Source organism: Halichoeres trimaculatus, unplaced genomic scaffold, assembly GCF_033239565.1.
Source record: "Halichoeres trimaculatus isolate MK-OKI-2021-1 unplaced genomic scaffold, fHalTri1.1 fHalTri1_scaffold_16, whole genome shotgun sequence".
Lineage (NCBI taxonomy): Eukaryota > Metazoa > Chordata > Actinopteri > Labriformes > Labridae > Halichoeres > Halichoeres trimaculatus.
Genome location: NW_027437194.1, coordinates 12,850,444 through 12,878,140, shown reverse-complemented (window position 1 = coordinate 12,878,140; position 27,697 = coordinate 12,850,444). Strand labels below are relative to the sequence as shown.

Below are 27,697 nucleotides of genomic sequence, written 5' to 3'. Positions count from 1 at the left end.
TGAGTGCCTCTGAGAGAGAAAATATTAGCGCTTGTTCATTGTGTTTTGCTGGCCCCCACAAGACTCACTGTCCTCATATTTTTGTGATTATATTCCAGATATTTTATATTCAACTATTAATGAAGCTCTGTTTGATTATATCCTTGTTATTCAAAGATTTTCCCCTGGATATTCTTCTCAATCATGATGTTTGCATGACGCTCATGCTAGATTACCAAAACTGTCAAAAGCCAAACTGAACTGCAAGGTAGATGACATGGTAAGTGATGATTCTTTTGACCAATCAACGGACTGCAGTGTCATAGCTCCATCTTCTGGGGTCTGATCAGCATGTCTGGCACACCAACAGAAAGGGTCCCGAAAAGTGGGACAGTAAAAGTTAGTTACTTGGAGAGCTGTCCCGGGATTAGTCAGTGCCAGGATGCCACAAAATGCGTCCACTACGGAGACAAACTGAGCTGAACTGCTTGATGAAAGCAGCCTCTAGCAGCCGTAGTGTATTGTCAGAAGACCAGCCGCCACGTGTTAACAGGATGGTTTTTGTTTGTTTGGGGCCACTGAACCTCTGTTTTATAAGAGTGTCTCTTCCCTCATAAGAGGACTCACTCATAGACAAAGCTGGCGAAGGATTAGCGTATACCACTTTTCAAGCTCAGTTTGTGATCTTTGAGTACAAACTTAAATTGGGATGAAGACAGATTCTGAAGAGACAATCAGACCTTTAAATAACATTATATTAACAGACCAAGATCCTCAGACTCAGTATAATCAGATCTTCTCTTTGGAGAGTTAGTTTGACGACATTGATTTCACCTGGTAGAGATTTTAGGACCATTCGTGAAGTGAGTGACAGTTTGTGGCATCCTCCGGTTCCCTTTCCACAAATAAAAAATGCAGAACAGAAACAGAAAGTCAAATTGTACTACACAGGAACACAGGACTGCAGGTGTGGGCTCACACAAAGGTGAAATAGTAACACCAGGTCCTCTTTCTTTACCCATGGCTTCCCATACACGTCATTCACTTCCTATGACCAAATATGACAACGCCAATTCACAGAAACTGCTAAAGCCGTCACTGATCAAATGTCCCCAGGAAAGATTCCTCTTAGACCAACAAACTAGTTTTTGACTTTGACTTCTCAAAAATCAGGTAGGAAATTGGAAAAAGAACAACCACAACCTGTATAAGTTTTCACGGTTTAAACACAGAGGCAATAAAAACACTTAGAAACGAGGAGAGAAGTTAGGCAGAAGTAGAAAGAGTGTGCAAAAAGAGAAGAGGGAGCACTGAGATTTTGCAGTGACTGTTAGCCCACCTGCCATCGCCCCTCCTCTTAGAAAAAAGGACAAAATTTAGAACACGTTTCCTGTAAATGTTGCCTTTTCTTTTTATACACTGCTTGCTGAGGAGCTGCAGCTGCAGCCGCAACAACTCACAGCTGACGAATGCAGGTTAACATTGCATGGTTTTATCTCAATGGAGCCTCTACCTGTCTCAGTGGAAACAAACCTACTTGGACTCTTCAATGATTAACTGTGTCACTAACTGAAAATAAATTAAATGACAAATCTGGGTTTTTTAATGTTTAAAATCTGCCATGTGAACATCAGATGGTTGTGCAAGTGGTCCTCTGAAAGACATGAGCTGCACCAGATCTCTGCGGTTAGCAGAGAAGCACTTGCAAATAATTAGACATTTTTTGTAATTGACGTGGAAATAGATTTAATGACCCCTTCCATGTTAAAAAATGATGGTTTTTATCGTTTATAACTCTTAATGCTGTGTCTTTAATAACATGCAAGAGTTTGGGAAAAAATGCATTATTCAAGGTGTAACTCTTCTCCTTAGACAGGATGACAATATTACCCATGTTTCATGTGCGCAATGCCTGTATCAGAATTTGTATAGTCTATAGACCTGAAGATTTTTCTTGGTAAAATTTCAGAGCGCTAAGTTTCAAAAAAAGGACTTAAGTTGGTTTCACAGATGACAGGTGTCTGTGCAAAGTTTGTCATTTTTGTGGTTGTTTTTGTTGTTGTTGTTCACCAAGATGTAAATTTAAAATGTACCATATGACTTGGAAAATTCAAACAAGTGTGTATATTTCTTGTTCCTCAATAAATGTTTACTCCTACCACTCTTTCAAATTTACCTTACATTAATGTAACAGAACAGAAACATTACTTTTAGGATAAGACTTTTGAGAAAATTAAAAGATTTCATAGTCTGAAAGCTTCTGGTAATTTTCCATTTATTTACCAGACGGGTCCATGTAGAAAACTGCTGAGATACAATTATTCTGAACAGTCTGAAGATAAAAACAGAATCAGCACAACTGCTTTTTGTTTTGCCTTTCAGTGTGGAACCACTGAACCGAACATCCTCACAACGTAACGGATTACCAGTTTGAATACTAAGAAAAGAGAAAAAGACAACACAAATAATATATTACCAAACTTCTATTTAAATTAATATATATATATATATATATATATATATATATATATATATATATTGTTTTGACATTGATGTACATTTACAGCACAGTCTTTGCAACTCAACTCAGACTTTTGTATGAATGAATGATTTTGCAGACTGTTTCGAGCCATTGAAGCCCTTGTCAACCACAGTAGCACTAAGAATGGGATCTTTTTAGACCAGAGAAGTCAAAGGAGGAACATGTACATTGTAAAATAAATTAGTGCCAGGCATCAAACTAGATCAGTAAAACACCTGAGGACCCGTTTTATAACTTGCCTGTCACTGAAAGACAGAAAGTCTTCTTTTCTTAAGATGCTGGAGAAAATATGTCAGTCTGAATCAAACTGAGAAGACTGATCCATAATAATAAATGAAGAAAATATTATCACACATTCACCCTCTAACTGTTAAGACATTACATTCAGGAATCGATCTCCTGCACAAACATTTTCTTGCTATTCTGTGCAACATGCTTTCATCATTATCACCCTCTGACATCAGGTCATACCCAGAAACATGACCTTAAGAAACTGAAGCTTGTTGCTTCTTCACCTTCCCCTTTTGTGTTTGTATTGCTGAGTGGGTTCTGCTCACTGTTGAGCTTCTGGTATTTTCTCTATCTGGCACACAGACACATACAGTGTCACCAGTTTCCTTCATTCACTTATAAAGGAGTGTTCATCTGGACAGGTATTACTGAAAGTAACACTTAATTTCACAAACTGGACTTTGGCCTTAGTCCTTTTTAGTCTTTCATACTGTGCCACACAGAGATAAAGTGAGCGTAGGTGAAAGTGTCAAAGCTGCAGCTTCAGCGTAGGAGTGAATTCTGCTTCAAATGTTAACATCAGACTTATTTTAAGCCAAGTTTTATGTCCGGTGAAAGGTTTCAGGGTGGAAATGTGAGAAAATGTTTACAGATGACTTCCTTAAAAGCCACGCTTGTTCTCTATTCTGCTGACCAAAAACTTTGATTGAAATCCTCTTCATGAGTGTGCAAGGGAAAGTAGGGAAAGCTTAAACTAACATTGAGAAAACTAATGTTTTAATGGAAGAATGTAAAAAAAACCACACACCCTTAAAAAGGAATCTGACTTGCCTTCTGGGCAACTTGTAGTCAGCTTGAGGGTTTTAAAAAATGAAAGGTATATTTTTAGCATTTATACCCAATGTCCACTGCTTCTACCTGGTTATCCCCCAAAATGCATCATCTTAAGTTTAAAGAGGATATAAAAGATGAAGATCTGAATTGAATTTGGAGTTTTATCTTTTTAACACTCAAAACAAGGCAAAAGGTAAAGGTGAAATTGCAATGTTGCATCATTGATCTCCCGTAATAAGGAAAATACTTTGCCAATTCTCGAAATGCCAATTTTGGGAGAGAGAAATCTTAAGCTGAAGAATCCACGTAACGACAGATATTTGCAACCCAAGCCAAACCAGATCTCTACGGTCACTGATGCTAGTTCTAACTGAGGTAGGTAACACTAATCTGTAGTTAATACATCAGAGAATACACCCACAAAGTCAGGGTCTGAACACCAACTAGACTACGAGAGGGGAAGACAATCAGCTGTGCCAGACTCAATAAGAGTAAGAGTAAGACAAAAAATGAACTTACAGGACATCCCTCTGTTCCCGAACACACATCCTGACGCTTGGTTTGCAGCTCCGCGCAAACGACTTCTTCCTCATGGACGGGGTTGACATGTCGATGGACATGGCAGTGACAGTGACAGCCCAGGGCAAGAAACCACCATACTTTTCTAACTGCAGGAGGTTGGATTCAGGGTTCGATGCACAGAAGAAAAATTCAGAAGTGACACAGACTCAAGGTTGAGGAAGTGGTTTCTTAAAAGACAGAGTAAGAAAACGGATAAGTGAAATGAAAGAGATGTGAGAAGACGTTGAGAAAACTTCAAGAAGTCTTGTAGAGCGATCAGTCTTGTTGGTTAGGAAGTCTGTTGGTTGTGTGAACCTCAGATACCCAGTCGCTTCCTGAATGGGCCTCCTCCTCTGGCCCAAGCTTCTGATTGGTGAAGGCAGCGCAAGTTCCTTCCTGCTTCCTCACAGCTCCAGTTTGATTGGCTGCTGAGTAAAACCCACACACTCACTCATTCGGACACACAGGACCTGAGAAAGAGGCCGGGGGACTTTCCACACCAGCTCAGAAGAGACTGGAACAATGCAGGTCCAACACACATATACACACGCACATTACACACCGCTGCCTGGACAAAGAAAAGGCTGTTCCTGTGTGCCGCTACAGGTACAGAGTTTGAAGTTTGTAAATAAAAGTGACCTGAACTAGCTTTTAAAGGGGCTGTGATAAGTTTCAAAGTGATCTTGAAAAAGACTCCCTTCTAGATATATGCCTGATTGTAATCAACACTAATCAAAGTTATGGTGACCCAGTATATATTTCTTTTTCCCGATCATAGTATCCAGAATATTGCCAGAATCTTGATCATACTTTTACATCTGTCAGAAATCATTGTGACTTTGTCTTGTTTTTCTTTTGCAAAGCAATCCGACCATTTATCATGGAGTCATATGCACGGTGCACGTATGGTGAAAATGGTCCTATCTCACAAAAACAAAGAATCCTTGAAAAAAATCCTGGAGCCAGACAGTGATCCCGATCACCTTCAAAATTCAATAACGTCTTCCTTATCCCATTTTGAACATTTCCTGAAAATTTCATCAAGATCTGTTAGTTACTTTTTGAGTTATGTAGTTCACAGACAAACTCTCCCAAAAACACAGCCTTATCGGCAGAGGTAACTATGAGTGTTATTCAGCCTCAGTAATGTTACAATGGCAATGTTTATACAACACATGACATACTTGCACAACATTATAGTAAAACTGGTCTCAGAATCCATGACGCAAATGTTGTGGTAACAATCCAGGCTCCGGTGGTGGAGAGCGAGGCTTTAGGGCTTCCAGTGTCCGGTCAACACCAGTTTCCTGTGCCGAGATGTCATCCTGTATCTGTTGGCTGTCTCTCGAGTTCCAGGTCAGTGACTCTATATATGCCTGCAATTGTATGTTTTATAGATGTAATTAAAGTAGAATTGTAGAATTAACATCCAATAAAGGTCAAGGGTTGCAGGAAGTGTTTTGAGTGCTGTGTCCTTCCTCTTTCTACATTCACAAGGACTGTTGTTCTTCAGTATCTAGTTCTAGACTGGTTCCCTAAAAAAAAACAAGAAAAAAAAAGAAAAAGACCATCTACCTAGGAGGAAAACAGAAGGTAGTATACTAAAAGAACTCATTGGCTTTCAATGTCTTGAATCATTGATGAGCGGGATATTAAACTCAGGAAGGCTTTGAACACTATGGTGGGTAGTCTAGCCTCTCTGCCATTCAAAGCTCAGCTTCATCTCAGTGAATGAGTCTGCCCTAAAAAGCTGTTAATGCTGGATCCTGAAGCCCACTCTGCAGAAGTCCCTGAATGGATGCTTCATGAGAGTACTACATATGGCTCTAAGCATCTTCTGAAAATGTGTTCCTTCAAAAGCAGATGTCTGGACTTCAGATGTATTCTGACATTACAGGGGCACTTACATGTTACATTGTGCAAATAAGACAGTGTAAAAGTTCCAGCTGAGAGTGAAAAACTGAAAGAGAAACAGTTTGGAGGTCTTTTTCTACACAGATGGGGCTAGCTAATAATGATGGCTGAAGTTATTTAAGCTGCTTAATTTTTAGGGCTGTTTATGCTGGGCTACTTTCACACTTCAAAATAAAACTGTAGTTGTTAGTTGCATGAGAAGTGTCAGTGGTGTTTTGGCAATCACCCAACAGACAACATCTTACTGAGCTGTTAATAGATTAACTCAAGAGTAAGGACAACTCAAGGAATCTATTTTAAATCAGCGTGTGAACAAGTGACTGTCCAGCGGCACACTCACAGAGATCCTAGACAAGTGCGAGTGCAGTCATTCCTCGATTCACAAGTGTGAATTATTTAGGGCTTGAGGGTGGTTTTAAAACTGCTTAGCATTGTTTGATACAGATGCTAAAATGATTAACAACTACATTTTTACTTAGGTTTTTTGTATACACACTGCCACCTTTTCCCGTCATAAAGGTAAACCAATGGATTGTCTACTTCTTGCACCTGACCAAGGCAGATGTCTCTCAGACACCAACTTGTGGTTTCAAACTTCCCTCCAGACAAAGTAAGTCAAGGGTTGACTTGCAGCAAAGAGAAGGTCAAATGCTTCATCCACGTTTTAGTAGACAAGCGTATTTGTCAAATGTTGGACACTCTTAAGTACGGGGTTACTGACTTGTGAGTGAGTAACAAGAAAACTTTGTTTTTCAGGTAGGTTGAAGTGGAAAGCCATGAAATTCCAACAGCAGTATCCCACACCCATTCACATCCATGGGGTTCAGAGTCATATGAACAGCATGACCCTAAATCTCTGTTAACTTACTTCTTCATCGAAAATAATTTTAGGTTGCAGAGTTTTGTAGAATGTCAGGTATAAAAACTAGAGAAGTTGCATTTCCTTGCAGCAAATGCGTTGAAATGCTGAAGCTGGAAAAGTTTGAATAAAAGTTGAAAAAGCTGAAAATGTAAAATAAAGGAAAGAAAAAATGGTAAGGGAAATGAGGCACAGACAATGAGTGGATAAAGAAAGTGGATACAGTGGAAATTTAAATCAGCCTATAAAAGTTAAAATAAATAGATAAAGAGACAGAAACCAAACAGTGAAATCTTAAAAATGTAGAAGAAAGCAGAAATCTATGACTAATGTGTTAATGGGATGAAGAGAATAGAACCAGTTTAATGTGTGAACAGAGTCTCTAGTCAAAGTCTGCAAAAGGTAGAAGCAGTTGAAGTTGAAGGAGTTGCAGGGGATCAGAAGATTATTTCAGTCTCTGTTTTTGATGGTTAAATGTTTTAAATAAAGTTTAATCATTTAAAAGTTAAAAAAAGGGGTTATGATGTGAACCAGAGCTGAAAATGTGGAATGGAGAGAAGAAGTAGAAGAAATAGGGGAAAAACAGTACAGAGATTAATGCAGCACTAGTAAGAAGAAAGGAAGGAAGAAGAAGAAAAAGTAGCAGTTTGTCAATTATAAGTTGTGGGAAAAAGCTGTATAAATAGTGGAGCATGTAGATTAAGTCAAAGGGGGAGGTATGGTATTATAAGTAACTGAAGTACATGTGTGTCTTTGTTCCTGGATGTTTTGATTATTTAGTATAAACAGCTGTGTGTGATGAAAGGTTGTCATGTTTGAATCTTCTGCTGCCTTTTCACTGTTTTGGATGGTAAAATGTTTGTGTGTGTGTGTGTGTGTGTGTGTGTGTGTGTGTGTGTGTGTGTGTGTGTGTGTGTGTGTGTGTGTGTGTGTGTGTGTGTGTGTGTGTGTGTGTGTGTTGGTCTGTGTGTGTTGGTCTGTGTGTGTTTGGGTTGGCTGTATGTGTTCGTGTAAGACAGTTTGGATTGGCTGTTTAGGCATTATAAAGAAACATATGTGTTTCTCTGTCCTTCAAAGACCTAATCAGTGATTATCCACAGCTGTGTGGTTACCATGGTGATCATCATGATGTCATAATGAGTGTGAAATGGCAGTTGAACTTTGGAACTCCTTTGTATCCACTGATCTTAAGCTGGATTTTTGGGCTAGACATAGGTCCGAACAAACTGCATTTATGCTGAAACCCTAAGGGCTAGAAGAAAAACAAAAACATTGTGAGAATCTGGAGACTCTGATGAACAAGATGATATGCTTTACAAGATGATAGGATTAAAACTGACCGCAGGAGGGTGATGTATAAAAGTAGTTAGGAATGAAGTTGATGAGAAATATTGGTCAGATTTTAACATTACTTCAGATTACAGGGATGTGACGGTTTCTCTCACACTGAGGCGTTTTTTGGCAAAACTGTACATTTTTTTGCTAAAATACTCCCTTTGTAAGAAGCAGGAGCCTTCAGTGAACCATTTAATGTACTTTTTATTTTTCTGCTGTGAAGATTTTGGAAGTTATGACAATTGGATCGAGATTAGCAAAACCTTACTGCAGCAGCCTCTCTCACTCTATTTGAAAACATTCCGCAGTCTAGCAGCTTCAAATTTAGGGCAAAGTGGGAAAAGTTTATGTTGCTTGAAGAGTGAAATCTCAAAAACAGTAAAAGCTGTTGAAGAGCAGATAAAAACCTGAAGAGTGGAAAGATAGCTGAACATTTTAAAGTTTAATTGAAGTCTGTAAGTGGAAGTAAGCTGAAGTTAGAGCTTGTTAAAGTTGAAGGAGATTTAAAGGAAGGAGCTGACATTTCCCATCTGTTTAACATAGAGAAATTTTTTTGGAAAAAGCTGAATAAATCAAAAAGTTTAATAGTTAGAAAAGTGAAAAGATATAGCACACATGTCCTAAACAAGCTGAATAGTTTAAAAGTTGAACGGTGAAAATCGGACAAAATTTGAAGGCTGTGAAAAGAGCCAAAAAACGTACGGAAGAATAAGAAGAAGAAGAAGAAGAAGAAGAAGAACCTGGAATAATAAAGTAGGATAACAATATGTTGAAATGCTGAATCAGCATTTCAACATAATAAAACTGTCTCAGGTGGTTCAAGAAGAAATTTCCACCTGAGATGGAGTTGGGGAATATGGTCAGATATCATACTGACCTATACACACAACCTGCCTGGCAACATTCCTCTTACAAACCTTTAAATGTACTCTTCACATTAAGTTTCTGTTTTTAAGCTCTGCTTCACATCTTGAATATAAACAAAACATCATGTTTGTACCATACCACCTAAACTGTATAGACACAGAGATGTAGCTTGTAGAAAACATCTAACTTCACCAGTACACTGTATTTATCCTGAATCATCAAGGCTACTGCAGACATGACATTTCATGAGAGGCGAGTTAGAAGGTGTTAGATAAGATACCTGAAAAACTACCGCCAGCATGACAAGCAGCCCAGATTCTCTGAAACATAATCACACAGTTTTGCTTTCTTCTCTCATCTCAGCAACAACTCTCCTTCTTTAACCTTGAACGCTTTTAAGCTTACTGCTACGTGGCTTTTTTAGGATTGCATCAGCCATTAGACACCATCATCATCACCATCTCCTTGCTCTCAGTAAATATGCTTAAAAAGTATTTCCTGTTGCATTTTTACATCAACTCACCCAACACAATGCCAAAATTTTACCAAAAGACTGGAGGAGAAAGGTCTGAGTTAGGGGGAGGTAAGTATTTAGGGATTGTGTTTTCCCCATTGCCTGTATAATTTAATTTACTGCTTTTTAAGCCTGTCTTTGTCAGAAGCCACATTAGAAATTCTTAAAACTTAAAACTTAAACTAGCTTCTGTAAGGTAAAGAAGCCAGCTTTGAGCCTCCTCACTCACAGCTTCATGGTGCCAGTCTGCCAGTCAGATGAGCCATGCCTCTCACTGGACAAACTTGTAATCCATCTTCTTAGCTGCTGAATGACACAGTGTGTGCCATTAGTGCAATAAGCCATATAGACAGAAGAAAAGTTGTGTACAAGGTTTTAACTTTGCTGTAAAAATTGGCTTTTTTAAATTGGTGTGTATTTGTGCTGTGTCCCAAAATCCTATACTTTTGCACTGACACTTGTTATTTTGAGTGTATAAGTGCGTTCACACTAACCATATGAACGCAGTGCACTTTGATTTCTCAGCTGGTGCTCTCAAAAAGCTTAGAAAGTTGAGTGTGGAAAGCTGGACACTTCTCACACTGAATGGTTGCCATATTGGCTATGTAGATAAAGAAGGGGGACTGAATCAAACAATAGTTGAAGGATGCAATCAATGAAAAGGAGAATAACGCCTGTGAACGGTTGTAAAATGTGGTTGTAGTTTCTGGTAAGCGCTAAACTGCAGTGTTTGATTTGGGACAATGCTACCATTTAAGATTTCATGCTCTGTTCCACTAGGTTGGACAGTGCATTTCATGTAAGCATACAAACTTTAAGACACGACACTGCTTTCAGGTACTTTCAGAGCAAGCCTCTAGTGGACAATTAATGAACTGCAGTTTTTAGCATTCTGCATGCACTCCATTTCTTGCTGCATGGTTTGCTAAAAAAAACTTCAGTAAGTTACCTAGAATATTTCATGTTTAGAGAAAATAATCTACCAAGGTTTTTAAAGCTAACATCTAAACCTAGCTACATTTGTCAAAAGGGTATCGGTGTAAGAACAGAGGTATCACACAGCCTGAATGGCCCAACTTGTGTCTTCCCACGGTCTAATTAATTCGCTGATATAACTCATCCTCAGAAATAGTAATGCACTTAAACCTGAATATGAATATCTCTATAATCACAAGCCACCTGTTTTTTTTGGTGGCTTTATCACAAATGTTAAAATACTGCATTATTTGATGCTTATATTAACTGATTAGTGTGTTGAATTACCAGAAAGACAGATGTGGTCTCAATGATCCGTTCCAAGAAAGATGAAGCCCCAGCAAATAAATGTGCATCTAATAATGTTTCTAAACTTGACCAAGCACCTTTGTTCTCTTGACCGAGCTCAACACACTATTTTTGAGAACAAGACGACAGACCTTAAAATACTCAGAGTAACCTCATCAGACTCTGAACCGCTGTTATCACAGTGAGACATCACTGCTGAGAGGTGACAAAGCATCACGTCTGCTGGGAACCTGCCTAACTTTTGTTTAACTCACGAAGATGCATCAGGATATACTACTCTGAATTTTCGAAAGTGATAGTGAGCCTGTACATTTTTTTTTTTTTTTTTTGTGATGAAAAGAGGATGGTGAACTAAAACAATTCACTGGTGATAAAAATTCTGACTGATATATTTTTTAGAGCAACAATGACTACATTTTTGCGTCCTACTTTTAGCTGGATTAAAAAGAAATCAAGGTCACAGTACGGTGTTACTCACACTGTGACTCAGGAAAAGGGTGTCGACATCATCTTACACTAGAAACACATGGGAACTATTGAACTCAATACTGAAACCTCCAGTAAAGTGGTCCATCAAGGAATTTCTTTCTTTTTATTTTTGTTTGGAAAGATTAGTTTGTTTCATAGATTTCATCCTCATATACTGAATGTATCCTTGTTTGGGTTGTCTCACACTAACCAATAAAAACAGCTGGTATAGCATCTCAAAGAAGCAAGCTAAGTGATCAGGGAGCAGTTAGCAAAGCTGCATCAGCTTTACAGTACCAGAACCAGGCCGACTGGGGCATTTTTTCCCTCTTAACTGTAAAAGTTTAGGTGAAGTATCAATCCAAGATTTTGTTTTTAGATTTTATGCCAAGAGTATTTTATTCCACATATATCATACTTTGCCTGACAGTATCTATTCTTTTCTCTTAATGTCCTGCACCACACTTCATCTGACTTGTTGATGGAGTTTACTGTGTTGCTTTCAAACTGCTTCAATGTATGGTCAGTTGTAGATGGGACTTTTTGTCTTCACTTGAAGAGTGGAATTTTCTGTTTTTTTTTTTTTTTTTCAGATGAACTTGATGTACTTCCTGTTTCTTAAAGCCTGCAGCAGATCATCTTTTCTCTCAGATGATGATGACATTGAATTAAAATTGCACAGCTTCCATTGTGACTTTGTCAAATGTGAGATATGAATTTTGTTAGCTAAATAAAGATTGAAGAGTAAACAAAGCATGTACCTGCTATCTCAATCACACTGTCACGCCTTGAGCACTGTGTAGGCATCAAAGGCGCTGCTTCGAGATGGTCTGAATCATAACTTTCTAAGACATCATTCTCTATACACTGGCCAGTTTTCCTCCACAGTGGCCTGCTGACATGCGGGGTTCCCCAGGGGTCAGTTCTGGGTCCCCTTCTGTTTTGTCTTTACATTCTACCCCTGCGGTTGATTTTTAAGACACATGGTGTTCCTTGCCATTGTTTTGCTGATGATGTGCAGGTGTATCTGCCTTTAAAGTTCCCTAATAAAGATTGTCTTCAGGCTGTACTCAACTTCACACATGATGTTAAATCATGGATGGATTTTATGAAAACAAAACAGAAATTGTCCTGTGTGGTCATCCTGACCTGGTTGAGGTCCTTACTAGTTCCTTTGGATCTCTTGTATCTTGCATAGGGTCCCATACCAGGAACCTTTAATTATTAATCATGCTTTTAAATTCAACAGACAGGTCAGCTCTGTGGTCAAGGCTAGCTTTTTTAACGGATGTTTCTAGCCAAAGTGAGCCATGTTTAAACAAGACAGATCTTGAAAAAGTTTTTCATGCTTTTGTTACAACTCACCTGGACTATTGTAACTCCTTATATGTTGGCATTGAGGTTACAGTTAGTTAAAGGATTTAGTGACATGATTGATTTTAAGATCCTTTCATATTTTTTTTACATTTCTGAACGGCCTGGCCCCTGAGTACTTATATGACATTGCTAAGCTGCACCAGCTCTGCAGAGCCCTCAGCTAATCAGGTGGTATTAGGTGTTCCACGCTCTTTTTAAATTCCAGAGGAGGTAGGACATTCGCAATTGTGGCTCCCACTCTGTAGAATGCATAACCTTTAACTACATGGACTGCAAATAGTCTCTCCACTTTTAAAAAATTTCTAAAGGCACCCTTGTTCACGTTGGCTTTTGGCACAGGATAGCCACTTTTATTGGGTCTTTTTATGTCTTTCTATATTGTTGTTTTATGTTTCTACATGTTTTATGCTTTCATTGTTTTTATAAGTTTTATTGTTGAGAGTTTTTATTGTTCCTGCCTTTTTACTGTTAACTCCAATTTCTCAAGTTTTTTTAATGACTGTTCATGCTAACAGAAATCTATAAAAACAGAACTACTTTAAAGACACTTAGGTGTTTGCAGGATTATCAGCTGTGATAAAATGGTGAGGAGTATTTTTCCTGTGCACCAGCGATGCTAAAAGGTTTACAGTGTAAAGCAAAGAGCATATCAAAGAAACAACAAGGCCTTTGGTTTTTCCTAATATTCCTACGAGAGAAACAGTGATGTTGGTTCCTGTTACAGTGAGTCATGGGCTGGAAATATCTGGTTTCTGCTGATACTGTTATAAATTGAGTGACTAAAATAATCATGAAATGTGAGCTAAAATTTAATGTGAGCTGTTCTTACAGTCAGTAATGATTCAGAGAGTTTTCTGCAATGCCTTCTTGGATGTGATTTGCACTTTTTACTTTAGTCTTGTCTTTCCTGTTGTCCTATCAGCTTTTATTTTGTAGTTACATCTCTCCACTTGTTTCAAGTGACTTTGCTGCCTGCCATCATGCTTTCCCCACCATTGTATTTCATGTTTTTTTTAAGTTACTGACTGACTTTTAAACAAATTCTAGAACAGGTAAGGTTATCACAAAGGGATCAATAATTAGACTTTACATTTTAAAGGCACTGGAAGGAGCTCTTATCTGGTTTTAAAATGGTGAAGCTCTCAAACTGTTTTCTAATTATGAAGGGCAAGCAAAATAAGGATACGTTTTTTCCCCTTTCAATAGTTTCATATTGAATTGATTTTACGTAGCAGAAAAGCACCTTGAATTGCCTTGTGTAGAAATTGTGCTCTACAAAAAACTTATCTTATCTTTTCAGGGGAGAAAATTCCCCACCAGGGCATTGGTCAGTATAAGAATTCAATAGCTATGACCCAGTTGCAATGTTTATACTGACTCTTTCAGGACTAAAGAGCTACACTGTGTGCATATTTGCATTATTAAGCATACATAATGATACAATGGGCAGTGACAAGAAAGTTAAACCAGTATGTATGCTCACCTTTTGTGATCTTACTATGAATAAATCAGAGTTTACAAAGCTTAGTTGTTGCTTAGTCACAGTTGATGCTTTGTAACTGTACTGAAAAAAAAATACATGACCTCTTAAATCCAGCTAAAAGTTGTCTTGAACAGAAGTAGAATTAAAAAGAAGATTTGTAATTGGTCGTTTGGAGATTCAACACAACATAGTCCCTCAAGTAGATTTCAAACTTAGTGGTTATCACTTATACAGCACAAGGAAATGGCACATCAAACCACTGACAAAAGATGAGAAGACACAAAAAACCCAGTAAATGAATTCACATACAAACAATTTCAAAGGTAAAGAAGAAATCAGCATGCCCCAATCGTTTTGAATCTCAATGACCAAAACAATGGTTTTTGTAAGCACCCAGCACTGTTCAATAAGTCAAATCAAACTCTAATACTCAGCAGTTATATCTTGGAACAACATGTTAAAGAAATACACACTTCATGCAGCTCCATATTTATCAGGAGGTGTGTGTTCAAACAAAGTTTATATTCCCACCACAGCCTACTTATTAAAGGCCCCATATTATGCAAAAATCACTTCATTAAGTCTTCTTGTGAAATTTGTGGGTCTTTGGCTTTCCTCCCAAAATGTGATATTTAACGACAAAACCTGAACTTAGTAGTGCTTGTGAATGTAAAATCCTGACCTAACGAGCTGTTTGAATTTTGGGAATTTGCCGACGTCAGCGATTCCCTTTTTTGACCAATCAGGAGCAAGTCTGACCTGATTAGTCCACTGGGGCAGGTACCCCCGAACCCCCTCCCCACCCACTCCCCTTCCCGCTGTCATCACTGCCATCAAAGCTTTGTTTTTGGCTGTAAACAGCCACATAGTTCCATGCTCAAGCTTCCCATCTCGGAGGAAGACAAGACTAAGTGGCTAGAGTTCATTTATCAAGGAAATGTGCCAGCTACACTCAGTAAAACTGTGCATGTATGTGCTAGTCACTTCACGGCCTACTGATTTTCCAACTTTGGACAGTACAACAGAGAGCTAGCAAATAGACTGGTCCTGAATCCAGGCGCAATACCAATCATCCGCCAACAAACCTCGGACCCAGGAAATGTGAGTATTTTAAATGCTGTGCTGTGGAGCAGATGTAAGAGCTTTTCCTCAGTCTCCCCCCTTTCTCTGTGTTAGCTTCAGGATGCTAACTTTAGCCGTGGTTAGCCTGTTGTTTAGCCTGTAACGTTACGGTAAACGAGCTTTGCTGTTTTCTTAACATTATGCACTCGGAGCTCGTGGCGCTGCTCTCAGTGATGTGGAAGAGTGGGGCGGTATCAGCAGTGGCTCATCTACATATGAAGGTCACGCCCACTAAATCAGACCGTCCTGAACAGAGGGGCTATGAGAGGCTGGAAACAATGCTGCTGTGCTTGAAACTGCAGATGAGGAGCAGAATATGGGACCTTTAAGAAGCCTGTTCAGCATACAAAAACAAATCAACATGTTGTTGCTCCCCCACATTAGTGCTACCTTAAACACGGCTTTGAGAGATCTAAAACTGAACTAAAGCAACAGCGTGAGATGGACTTGGTTATGCATTTTTAAGAAATGCTGCACTCTGACGAATGTTTGGCAAATATAGTCCAGAGGTAAACCCCTCCATAAGTCAAAGCCAACCACTTCAGTCAATACAGCTTATCCTCCAACTTCATTATGACTAACTGTTTAAATAGTCAGGAAACGTTCTTGTCCCTTTCTTATCAACTTTTCTGACCCATATACAAAGAGATTTTACATTTTCTGTAGTTAAGCATCAGCAGCTCGGTCAATAGCCATGATTTTGAGGCTGAATATTTGCTTTCACAAGGCAACATAGGGTAAGCTGAGTGACATCTTTTCAAGACCGACATATCCAATGAGCTTGAACAGGTGTCACTTAGGCCCAAATGATATAAAAACAACAAAACAAATCTTTGACTTGTCAGTTTTAGTTTCATTCCTACTTTAAGATAGGTAATAAAAGCTAATGAATGTCTTCATGTTCTGACTGTAATGCAGGTTCCCTCTTTTCATGATTTCAAAATTCTAAAAAAAAAGCACCTTCAGAGAAAATAGCAACAGCTGAGAAAATCTTCCGCCTGTCAGCTAAATTCAGTCACAGGCTACCATTGAGAAATCTGCTTTTGTATACTTGTGTCACAGTTTAAAGATGTTTATAAACAAGTCATCGATAGCACAGTCATATCGTGTAAAAAAGAGTAGTAGGTTAAAAAAAAGGAACTCAACCTCCTGGTTTTGGAAATACAACAAACAATCTGCAGTCTTAGCTTAAGCTCTTATAAAGAGGCAGACAGCATTTTCCAAAGAGTAAGATATGTGCCACTGATTCCACCTGGCTGAACTCAAACTAACATGACTGAAGCTCTGAAAGCTTACAGTAGTTTTTATTTTCAGGTTTTGACTAACCATCTTCCTGAAAAGTAGAAAGAGTGATTAAAAATCACACTGTCATGGAATTTATTCTGCTGAGCTACACCTATTATCCAAATCCTAAGTTTTTGATGTTTTTTATTTGGTTCATTATAAAAAGTGAACTGCTGCTGTAACTGACAGCACATTGAGCAGATCTACATATCTGACAAATTTGCAGATCAATAAACAGCTGCACTACCTCATTTTTCCCTAAACAAAACCAAGAGAAGAAAGTAGAAACTTTTAGCATTTATTCAAACTTTTAGTTTGACTCACCCATGGAGTGCTGTGTCATCTGAGTAGCTCCTCAGTCTGTGTCTGTGTCATCAGTGGTGTGAGCTTCGTTTCAGATCACTTCACTTCCTGGCGTGGCAGTTCAGAGCTACTGTATGAAGTGTCACGACACCCTCCCTTTGACCACAAGAGAAACAGACTGCAGCACTCATTCAAACACAGAGGGGTAGACATATAAACTAGTGAGCTAATGTTAAACACGGCACATGGTTCTACTCACTCAAACGCCTGAGACACGTCATGCTATATTTGTGTGTCCTTTCAGATTTTGGTAGTTGATAATAAAATAGTGGTATGTGTCAAGTTCAACTGGTTGTGTGACTGCAGACGACCTATAAGAAAACTTCCCCTTCACACAGTGCAGGGCCACACCTTCTAACATCTGGTCAGCAATTATGCCATAAAAAAACACTTACCACACATGCTAAAAGTATGCTATATAACTAAACTAAGCCTGAGTGTGGGGAAGACAACCAGCAATGAGAAACAAACAAACTCAAAGGCAGCATTGATCCAACGCCATTTAGAACAATCTATTTTCTTACAGAACGCTGTGAAAATCCTAAGTGTTCATTCACAGGGGAACATGATGCTAAACTTTTCATCAACTTAAGTCTAAGAGGTGCATCTGCATTATGTGAAAGTTACTGAAAGTTATTCTGTAGGAACAAGGTTAAGTGCACTGTCCCTGTCATGCATTAACAGGCGATGGACACACACCTTTTTGAGGCGGTCCAGAGAAATATAATAAACAGAAAACTACTGTTACATTTCAGAAATTTGATAAGAGCGACTGAAAACAAACTTTGTCCAAACTGGGTTCCATGTTTAAATCTTCCAACAAAGCCATTCTTTCTTTTACTGTGAGAGCTGACAATAGAAGATCTTGTTTGAATAAAAAAGGTCGCAGCTCTTTTCTCACAAGCTTATTTTGGCTGCGAAACATGCACTGGTTAAAAGAGAAAGAAGAAGTGGCTGGTGCAAAAAATAATTTACGTTGATAAGATTTGTTGATAGTAAAATATGTTTATACAAATACAAGTGAAATACCAAAAACAAACTATGGATAGAAAGCAACAAAGCAACACAACACACACATCCCTCACATAAACTATGACATAAACACACACTCCCTCACTAAAACCTCTGCTTCCTGAGAAAAAAAGGTTTTGCCTTTTTAAACATCCAAACCAGGCAGACACCACTCAGGAGGAGGATATTGGCCCAACAAGAGAGAAAAAACATAAAGTGGTAATACAATGCAAACAATTTTGACTCTTGAAGTCTAATTGTTCGTTGAAACATCAGAAATGTGATGTTAGAAGCATCGCTTAACAATGCTTTACCAACTTTATCAGGAGGGAAACACTTTTTTAGTGTCGTATGCATATTGTTTGTTCTTTATGCTTAAAGGTGCTATGAAGATTAGCCAGAATCATTAGTTTGTTTCTCCAGATGTGGAATCAGTTTCCCAAGATGTGTGCTTGTTTTGGAAACAACCTAACAGAGAGCAGATCTTCTTTTTGACACCACTTTTTGTTGTTTAAGACAACTTCTTGCAGAATGCAAAGGGACGAGGTAAGATGTCTGAAACATGACAACAAGTAAACTTAAGTCAGCTTGTACCGTAGTTTAGAAGCCGGCTACAATTAGTGCTACTCACAGCACAGTGCTCTAAGACGTGTCTGTTGCACGTTATGTTACTGAATCCTGGTTATGTCCTACCAGTGCTCACCTACCAACTCCAACCTCACCAAGCAGAGCAAATGTAACTTCATGTAATGCAATGAACATTATTACAAATAGCTAGGCCGGTGTTTTGGCCCATGTTCTAGTATTCTCCTGTTCAGCTTTCTTCTGCTCTTCTGTGCTTTTCCTTTAAGACAGTCCAGCTCCAGTGTTTATTACCATTACATTGCTCTGAAACATGTGCAATGACGAATACAGCTATCATTATCATCATCATCATCATCATCATCATCATCATCATCATCATCACTACAAAGTTAACCTCAAGAAGTTGTTTTCAGCAGAAAAAGGACAGCTTCTCTCAGCAAACTGTCAGCTGTCGTTATGTCACTATGTCACCTTCTGGTCTATGTGCAGTAAATGGGTTCTTGATCTGAGAAATACAGAAACAACCAGTTTCAGTGCTGATAATCCCATTTTAAAATGTGGATTATGAACAGGAAAATATATAAATGTGAGATTATCCGAAGATTCCTTACGATGTTCTCACTTGTCCTTTATTTTCTCTTTGGTAACACTTCATAATTACTATCATCTACAAAGGGTAAATAAGGGTAAATAACTATTGTGCCACAATAACTTTATTTGGAGACCTATTTTCAGTAACTGAATAGTATCTATTGTGCTGCTTGTCAAGACAGTGCACAACCTTCAAAAGCATTAATTTGTACTTTTTTCACTCTACAATCTGAACCATAGTCATTTAGACTGGGTTCTGCTTGTCACCGTCAGTTCAAAGGGAGTAATCAAACAGTGTCTCTGACTATATGAGAGCAACAAATTGAACCCGTCTTTACCACAGCTCGTCTGCCTGAGGCATGTGTCGTCTGGCCTTTGTGCTGGTTAAGAGAATTGGGAAAACTTTGCCACAAGATAAACAACCCCTCTGTTAAACCAGGCTTCAAAACACTCAATCTTAGTTCTGATACGTAAACACAGTGACGTTAAAAAGTGTGTCGTATAATTTAGATTTAGAACAGACTTATAATTCTGACTTTAAAACATATTTAACTCCAGTGACTTTCAGAGCACATGCAAATAATCAGACCTTGTTGTTTGGAAGCTAAAGTTGGAGGTTTAAATACCTTTGCTGGGATGTTGCAGACATCGCTGGGTTTAAGCTTCTGCCCTGCTGAGGCTGAATGGTTAAACAGAAATCCTGAAAGAAAGCCAAAGACACACCCACACAGTGTGGTGACCACAGCTGCTCAGAAATATCTGAGTAATAAAAAGGTCCAAGATGGCAAAAGTTATGTTTGTAATCCCTTAAACTATTCAATAAACTGAACTGATATTCCATAATATTACAGTATTTTACCTCTTTGATTTAAGGTCAACTATAGAACCTAAATCAGTCATTACATTCTTTCATCCCTAAGCTGTAAAAAGCTTGCTGCCTCTGAATTTAAGTGGTAACCCACAAAACTCTCAGTTGCCCCAGCTTAAGAGCAAATCTTTTTCAGCTGTGGCAATGAGCCCTGATAGTAGAGCATATAGATTACACACTCCAAGTTCTGCATGTACTTTTGTATGAAGCACCAAGCGATGAGCCTCATGAAGAGCAGAAGTAGGCCAAAGCTGCCTTTGTTGTGTTAAACAGAAGAGTTTTTCGTATGCTACAAACTTCAAACAAAAGCAGCATTATGTTCCACGCACACCATGCCTATTCACACAGATGGGGCGCATGCCTGATTAGATATGTCAAATGTGACATTTTACTTTTTTTGTAGGGTTCATCAATCACTCCTCTCTGTTTCCCGTTACCTTTTAGGTGCCCATAACGTTATGCCTGCTTTTGGTTTGTCAGCTGGTAAAAACTAGGGTAGTCCCTCTCCTTTTCAGTGCACACATTGCGGCATCACCAATTTCCAAAAAGCGTGAGAAAAGTCAGATTTAGATTTTTCAGACCACAGGACATATTTCCACTTCAACCCTTCTTAATCAGACTTGGGTCTAGAGCTGCAAGCATTTCTGGATCATGTTGATATATGGATTCCTCTTTCCATGGTAGATGTCTAACCTGCATTTGTGGTTGCAAGACAATGGAGTTTAGTAGTGAACTTATGCAGTGACTTCCACCACAGAGTCATGTCTGCTGCGTGATCCAGATCCCACAGTAGTGGTTTTGTACCTGTCCCTTGAGTACAAAGATTTCTCCAGATTCTCTGAGTCTTTTGATGATATACAGTCGAAGATGAGATCAGTTAAATATTACAATTCTGAGAGTGTTTGACTATCCGTTTCATACAGTCTCTTGCTGAGTAGGGAACCTCTTCTTTCTGAGAGACTATATCTGAAGTGCCATTTGATAACTGGTTTCAACCTTTTTACTTTGAGACCGTTTTGATAAACCGTTGATCAAAGATGTTATTTCAGATGTCATTCTACTGGAGAAATGTGTGTGGGATTCATGGTGGTACAAGCGTTGCAGCTTATAAATGGGTAATTTTGGTAGACTCATTCTCCACCAAAACTCATTGCTTTCAGCTTGTCTGTACACTATCTTTAACAGTGGGTAAATTTGGCACAAGATGTTGAATCTGCCATGTACTGCAAGTTATCATTGATAAAGTTAAGGTATTTCCTCTCAGCTATTCATTGGTCTACCTTTGTACCCCAAGTGTTCATTTCTGCTGCGATGGGAACAAGGTCACTGACTGCCACCTACATCCTGTTTGGGGAGTTTTGGGGGCATTGCTGCAGCACTGACAGAGGTTTCTTTGGTTTGACATAACAAATGCAAATACAACAAATACAACACAGCATCAAAGAAATTTCTTCTACGAGTGGGAGGAACCATGCAATGACTGATTTGCATGTTGCTGTTTTCTTTTTCGTTTGAAGGGACTTAGGAGACAGGGGGAAACGGATAAATAGACGTGTAGGTGTATGTGCAAACATGTGGTGGGTATGTGGGGTGGGGGTGGGGTTACTGCAGGTAAGAGGGCTGAGTGTAACTGAAAGGGCTCTGGTTTCTCAATGGGATGATTGACATTTGTCAGACTACAGCTTTATATTTAGAGCCCTCCTACAGCAACACATTCAATGACCCTTTTTGTTTCTATATCTCTCTGCACATATTCCAACTATTTCCATGAAATGTTCAAAATCTCACCTAAAAGAAGTGCTGCACAATAATTCCTGCATACCCTCTGCTAGCTGAAGAAAAACACCAAGGTGAGCTGACTAAATGGAAACAACAAGTGAACGTCGGAAAATCTGACAGCATGTTTTTTAATTCACCTTCAGTGGCAGTGACCAGAGTTTAGCATTTCACCTCTGTAAGACCAGCTTTCACATAGTATTCCGATTTCAAAGTATATTTAGTCTAATATGGGGTCTGGTGGCCATTTCTGTAGGTGGGGGAGAAAGCGACTGACAGGTATATGCGTGGTTGTGTGTCTGTATGTTTCCATGTGCACAGACAGACAGTGGGACACCGAAGTAAACTCTTGACTTCCTGTGTTTCAAGATGTCATGCAAAAGTGACTTTTGCATCATACTCTGACCACTGAAGCTTTTTAACTCATACAGCACCAGACTTTGGCCAAAAGTGCTTGTAGTATCATTTTTCTTGCCTTTGAAACATCATTTCACACTTAAGCAGAGGTGAGTGACTTACGGGAACAAGTGTTAGCAGCTGGTTCACGTCACAAAGTTCAATAACCCAAAGTACCCTGAGAGTGTGAAAAGAGTTGCCAAAACAGTCACCAAGGGGCAACTCCACCGGTTAAAAAGTAGTTCTTTCTGTTTCTTTCAGATGAAGAAACCACCGCTGAGTTGTTGCAAACTTAACCACAATCAATCAATCAACTGCCAGTCAATCAATCACTCTATGAATCATTTTTTGCCTTTCTCACGGTAAATATAATAATGAGACTTTGTTTGACGCATTGAGATGCTGCATAGCAGGAGATGCAAAATTGGTGCAAGAAGTGCAAAAAGCAAGGTGCAGTCTCTTAGTCATTTAAACCCCTGCTGTGTATGTTTACAATTTCACTTAGCAGACACTTTTGTCCAAAGCGACGTACAGCGTTGAGCAGTTGGGGGGTATGGAACCTCGCTCAAAAGGCATCTCAACAGTGCTCAGGAAATATTGCTGACACCTCTCCAGCTATCAGCCCAATTTCCAATCTTGGGGGGGGGGGGGGGGGGGGGGGGGGGGGGGTTTCTACCTGAGGGCAGCAGGTGGAACAGGTGATGCCCTTGGTGGTGTTGATCAGGCATGATGTTGTGCACTCTCCTCAGACAGTGGTTGGTGTAGATGGCACAGATCTCTAGAAGAGTAGTCCCTGGGGACTGGTACCGAATCAGGTACTTTTATAGGTACCGTTCCAATTCTGTCAAAAGTACCAGGTACCGATTTACGTAAAATCAAAAGGTACCATGTTAAGGTACTTAAATGCATCCTTATGACTGTAATGGAGTGGAAGAGTAGGTAATCTTATCTTTCATGCTTGCATGAACACAGCATTGCAAGGTTGTGTATTAAAGAATAAACTTTATTTTTTACCTCATCAACACACAAAAGTACCCAAAATTGGTACTGTTGAGTACTGATACCAATTAGTTTCAAATGTGAAAGGTATCCATCCCTAGTAGTCCCAATGATCTACACTCCAAACACTAAAATGTTTACTGACTATTATCCCACAGTATTCAGTATTCGTCCTTTATTTTGCTTAGGTTGCATTTTGGAAATAAGAAAGAAGTGGCTCATTCTTGGATTCCAGAGAAGCTTCACAAAAATAAACTCACCCATACCTACGTCAGAGCTAATGTATGTGTGAATGTCGTCTGTGTGTTTGTGTGTGTTAAAGGGGATGTTGCTATTTCCCCTGTAGTGACAGTAACAAGCGGCCGTCCCACGTGTCACATCGCTGCTCCTCCTCCCACGCTTCTTGCAGAGCGGAACACACAAAGCTATTATTATCACTGACAGGAAACATGCTGAACCACACCAGCGATCCGAGCCGACTCTCACTCCGAGTCTTTGTCTCTCGGCCTCTGACTCATCTCTTCCTTTCTGTTGTTTGGCTGATGCTCTGGTCTTTCTGTTCTGTCTTTCTTTCTCTGCTTCAGTTAACTTTCTTTTTCTAGATTAGTCTTTCTCTTCATCTCCGTTCTTATGCATTTTATGGTCATTTTAAATCTGGCTGTGTGTGACATAAATGATCAGTACTCCCAGCTCCACTGGTTTTCAGTGCTACTGTATTTTGCAAATAGTCAGGCATGCCTCTGAAACTTCTGTCTCCACCTGAAGACAATGAGAATGAACCAATTTCCCTTCATAATTCTCCAGGAAAATAAAAAAAAAACAGTATTTCTAGAGCTCAACAGCAATATATTTACTTAAAACAGACTATCATTTTGTTTTGATGAGAAACTTTTTTTTTTCCAAACCATTCTTTATCCGCAGGAACACTTAGTAAGATTTCAGTATGAAAAAAAATCACTACTGATCTCATTTATTTAATTCATTCAGTTCCTTATGATGACAATACTTTCATATTTCATGGATTGGTTTGCACAAAGTTTTCAAACATATAAATGAAAGTGAGCTGGTGGTACTTTCTCCTTTTAAATATCAAATGTTGGATCATTTGGACCCAAACGTGGAAGACTGGGATGTTCTTAAAAGAAAATAAAGAAGATATTTGTCAGTTTGTGAAAAGCTACTTCATTGACAGATTTTTATGTTAGTTAAACTAACAAATATCGCAGAAATTGATGTTTTTATGCATTCTTGAGAGCAGCAAACAGAGCTGTAAGTGACAACATATTTCCATGATTCTGATTAGTCAGTGGTGTATGGACAGCTCTGTTTATGCTCTGGAGAAATGTTTCTCACTTTCTCTGATGAATGCTTTATAGTATCTCTACATGACACTTTTTCAGAAACTGCAAACTTTCATATTCATACTACTCATGGTGTCATACTTAGTGATCTGAATGTGTCTGGTAGAAATGCTCAAATAGCAAACAGATGAACAGATTTATTTCATATTTGGAGAATGAGGAAGGGATGGCATGCAGCTCAGGCTACCCACTTTATTTAATAAAGCTGTTGTACATGGGGCACACAATTCAAAAAGTGGGACACACCAGCACCTGTAGGCCAGAATTTTTTGCATGTCCAAAGAGCTAAAAACGCACTATTGCTCTTCAAATCATACATCGATGGAGCAGCAAGCAACAAGTGACATTTACACTGTTTACCATAAAGTTTGAGCAAAACATTTTCCACCTCTTCTCAGAGGTTGATTGTGACAGTATGATTTATTCTTTATAGATAAAGTTTTCATCTTCTCAAAACTTTTTGGATTGATCGCTTCCAAACCAATGTTATAATAGTTTTGGATTTGTCATTATAGTTTAGTTTTAGTTAGTTCTGACATTTTATTTTCTGTTACAGTTTAGTTTTAATTAGTTTTAGAGCGGGCATTCTAGTTTTGATTTAGTTTTGATTTTTGCAACAAGGCTTAGTTTTAGTTCAGTTTTGGTTTAGTTTTAGTTTTTCATACCTTATTAACCAGGTGCAGGATTCAAAAAGGTCAGAGTAAATATTTTGTAATACTGCTTATTTTCAAGTCCATAGTGCTCACTGCTCAGTCAATGCTGATACCGAAATGTTGGCTGCTGCCTTAAACACATGAAAATAATATAAACTTAGTATATTACATCTATTACAGATGCTCTGATTCATTGCTCCACTACATTTTGTCGCAGCACAGTGCACAGCCAGTCAGTGCAGTAAACAAGCTCGTCCCTATACCCCGCTATGATGGTGCTATACGGCACCAACAACTGCCTGAAACTGTCTAAAATTGGTTGGGAAAATGTGTCGGACTACTTTAAATCCTAAAGGCTATTAATATTGTCAAAAACTATAACTAAGGGAATTTTCTCTATAATTTTAGTTAGTTTCAGTTAGTTTTGTGAACACAAGATACAGTTTCAGCGTACTTATCGTTTTTGTTTTCTTTTCTAGTTTTTATTAGTTTGAGTTAACTGCAATGTATTTTAAATTTTAGTTTTTGTTTTTAGTTTCATTTTAGTTAACTATTATAACCTTGTTCCAAACATACCACAGTAAAAATTGAAAATCAATCAACCTCCACAAGTCACATTTTTTTCCATGAGAAGAGATGAAAACATTTTATTTCAACTTTATGGGCAGTGGTGCTTACATATACATATACATATACATATAAATAACAATGTCATGTGGTAATGTAAAATACTTCTAATATCTTTGGAACTGTATGAGTAAAAAAAAGTCTGTACCATCATTGTATGAATATGAAAGTTTCCAGTTTCTGAAACAATCTCATGTAGAAAAACTGTGAAGCTGGTAAAGAGTGAAACATTTCTTTGAGTCAAAAAGTTAAAAACATTTTATCAGAGTCTGGGTTTCCAATAAATCACCGAATCAAGTATAATACTTTCAGGATAGATTCTGCCCTCTATGTTGACTGTTCAGTGCATGAAAAAGATTTTTTTTAAAGAAACTTAGAGAAACAAAATCTAATTTTTCTGACTGTTAGGTCCACTTGCCTGCCCCTTATGTGAATGTCTGTAAAGCTTAATCTCTCATAATTTATTTAACATATTTTGATTAAAATCTAAAAATATCAGACCATAAAACAGTATCATGTGTCAGAGAATGAATGAACCAGTTCACTAAGTTTTATTGGTTAGTTAGTCCACTGTTTATCTCTATTACTAACAATAAGAGCCAAGCACAAAGAGACAGATTTTCTTAACTATGTTCTCTGAGTCCGACAAAACAGCTCCAGCTTTTTTTTTTTCTTTTTTTTTTTGTTCTGTGTGTCATTTTTTCTTTAGACAGAAGAATGAGTTTTTAAATACATTAACTTTCATTAAACATGTTACTTCAACCAATTGGAAATGTTCAGTCAGGACAGTCCTGCCTGAAGAAGAAGATGCTGCCCTCTGGTGTCCAACACCAACATAGGGTTTAAAATCCAACACAAAACTAAACCATATTCCCATCTAGTGGTTAACTACTGAAACTGCAACAAATCTTGACGTGCAAATTCTCTACATTCCTCCAGACAAAAGGATTTTTTTTGAGTAAATCAAACGGATGAACTCAGATGAATTATTAACGCACAGTCTACAATTATATGCGGTTAACCTAAACTTGGGGAAAATTTAAAGAAATGAAAAAAAGAGCATTGAAACTGTGAAATAACACATTTTTTTCTGGTTTTGTGAAAGACAAAATAAACCAAAACAATTTATATGTGAAACACATTGACAACTAAATGGATAAATGGAAATGGCCATTCAATGCAACCCAAGTAAGTCTCCACAGCGACTGTAGGTGATCCTTATGTTTCATCTCAGGACTCCATTGACTTGTGCAATGGTTCCCCCTGCAGACAGTTTAGAGCAGAGGTCTTCAACAAGAGGTCTCCAGCCCCTAGAGGGTTGATGAAGGTACTGCAGGGGGTCAATGATGTTTTGGTTGATTAGCAATTTTTGTGTATTTTCAAGCAATTATTCTCAAACTATGTTTATTTATTTAGCTCCTCGAGACACAGGAAGACCCGCCTGTCTTGAAATAATACACAAGTTTTACCTACAAAAGGTTCCCTGCATTAGGGGGTCCTTGGTCTGAAAAATATTGAAGAACCCAGGTTTACCCAAATCTCTTCTTTCTTTTCAAAATGTTAAACACACCTAAAGAAGACTCTTTGGAATGGAATATTCCCAAACACAATTTTTCTACCTGCTGTTAATCTCCCTGTCTCTATAATGTCATTGTAATGAATTACAGCCTGTTTCATAACAGCTGAAATGACCTAACAGGAGCTTTAACTGACCATTGCATGTAGTCAGACTGGTTTTTATCATGGACTGGATGTTCATGACTTAGAATTAAAGAAATTTCAATGCTCATATAAAACTCTCTGGACAAAGATG

The 27,697-nt window shown here is 38.4% G+C and overlaps 1 protein-coding gene across 2 annotated transcripts in view; it reads right to left on the bottom strand.

Moving 5' to 3' along the window:
• sh3bp2 (SH3-domain binding protein 2) overlaps positions 1-27,697 on the bottom strand; it is a 78,285-nt gene that overhangs the window by 13,175 nt on the left and 37,413 nt on the right. The window contains exon 2 of one of the 2 annotated variants that reach the window (XM_074690391.1): positions 16,979-17,113. The exons of the other annotated variant lie outside the window; for it this stretch is intronic. The gene's annotated coding sequence lies outside the window, so the exon portion shown is untranslated. The remainder of the gene's footprint in view (positions 1-16,978; positions 17,114-27,697) is intronic. 2 annotated transcript variants of the gene reach the window in all.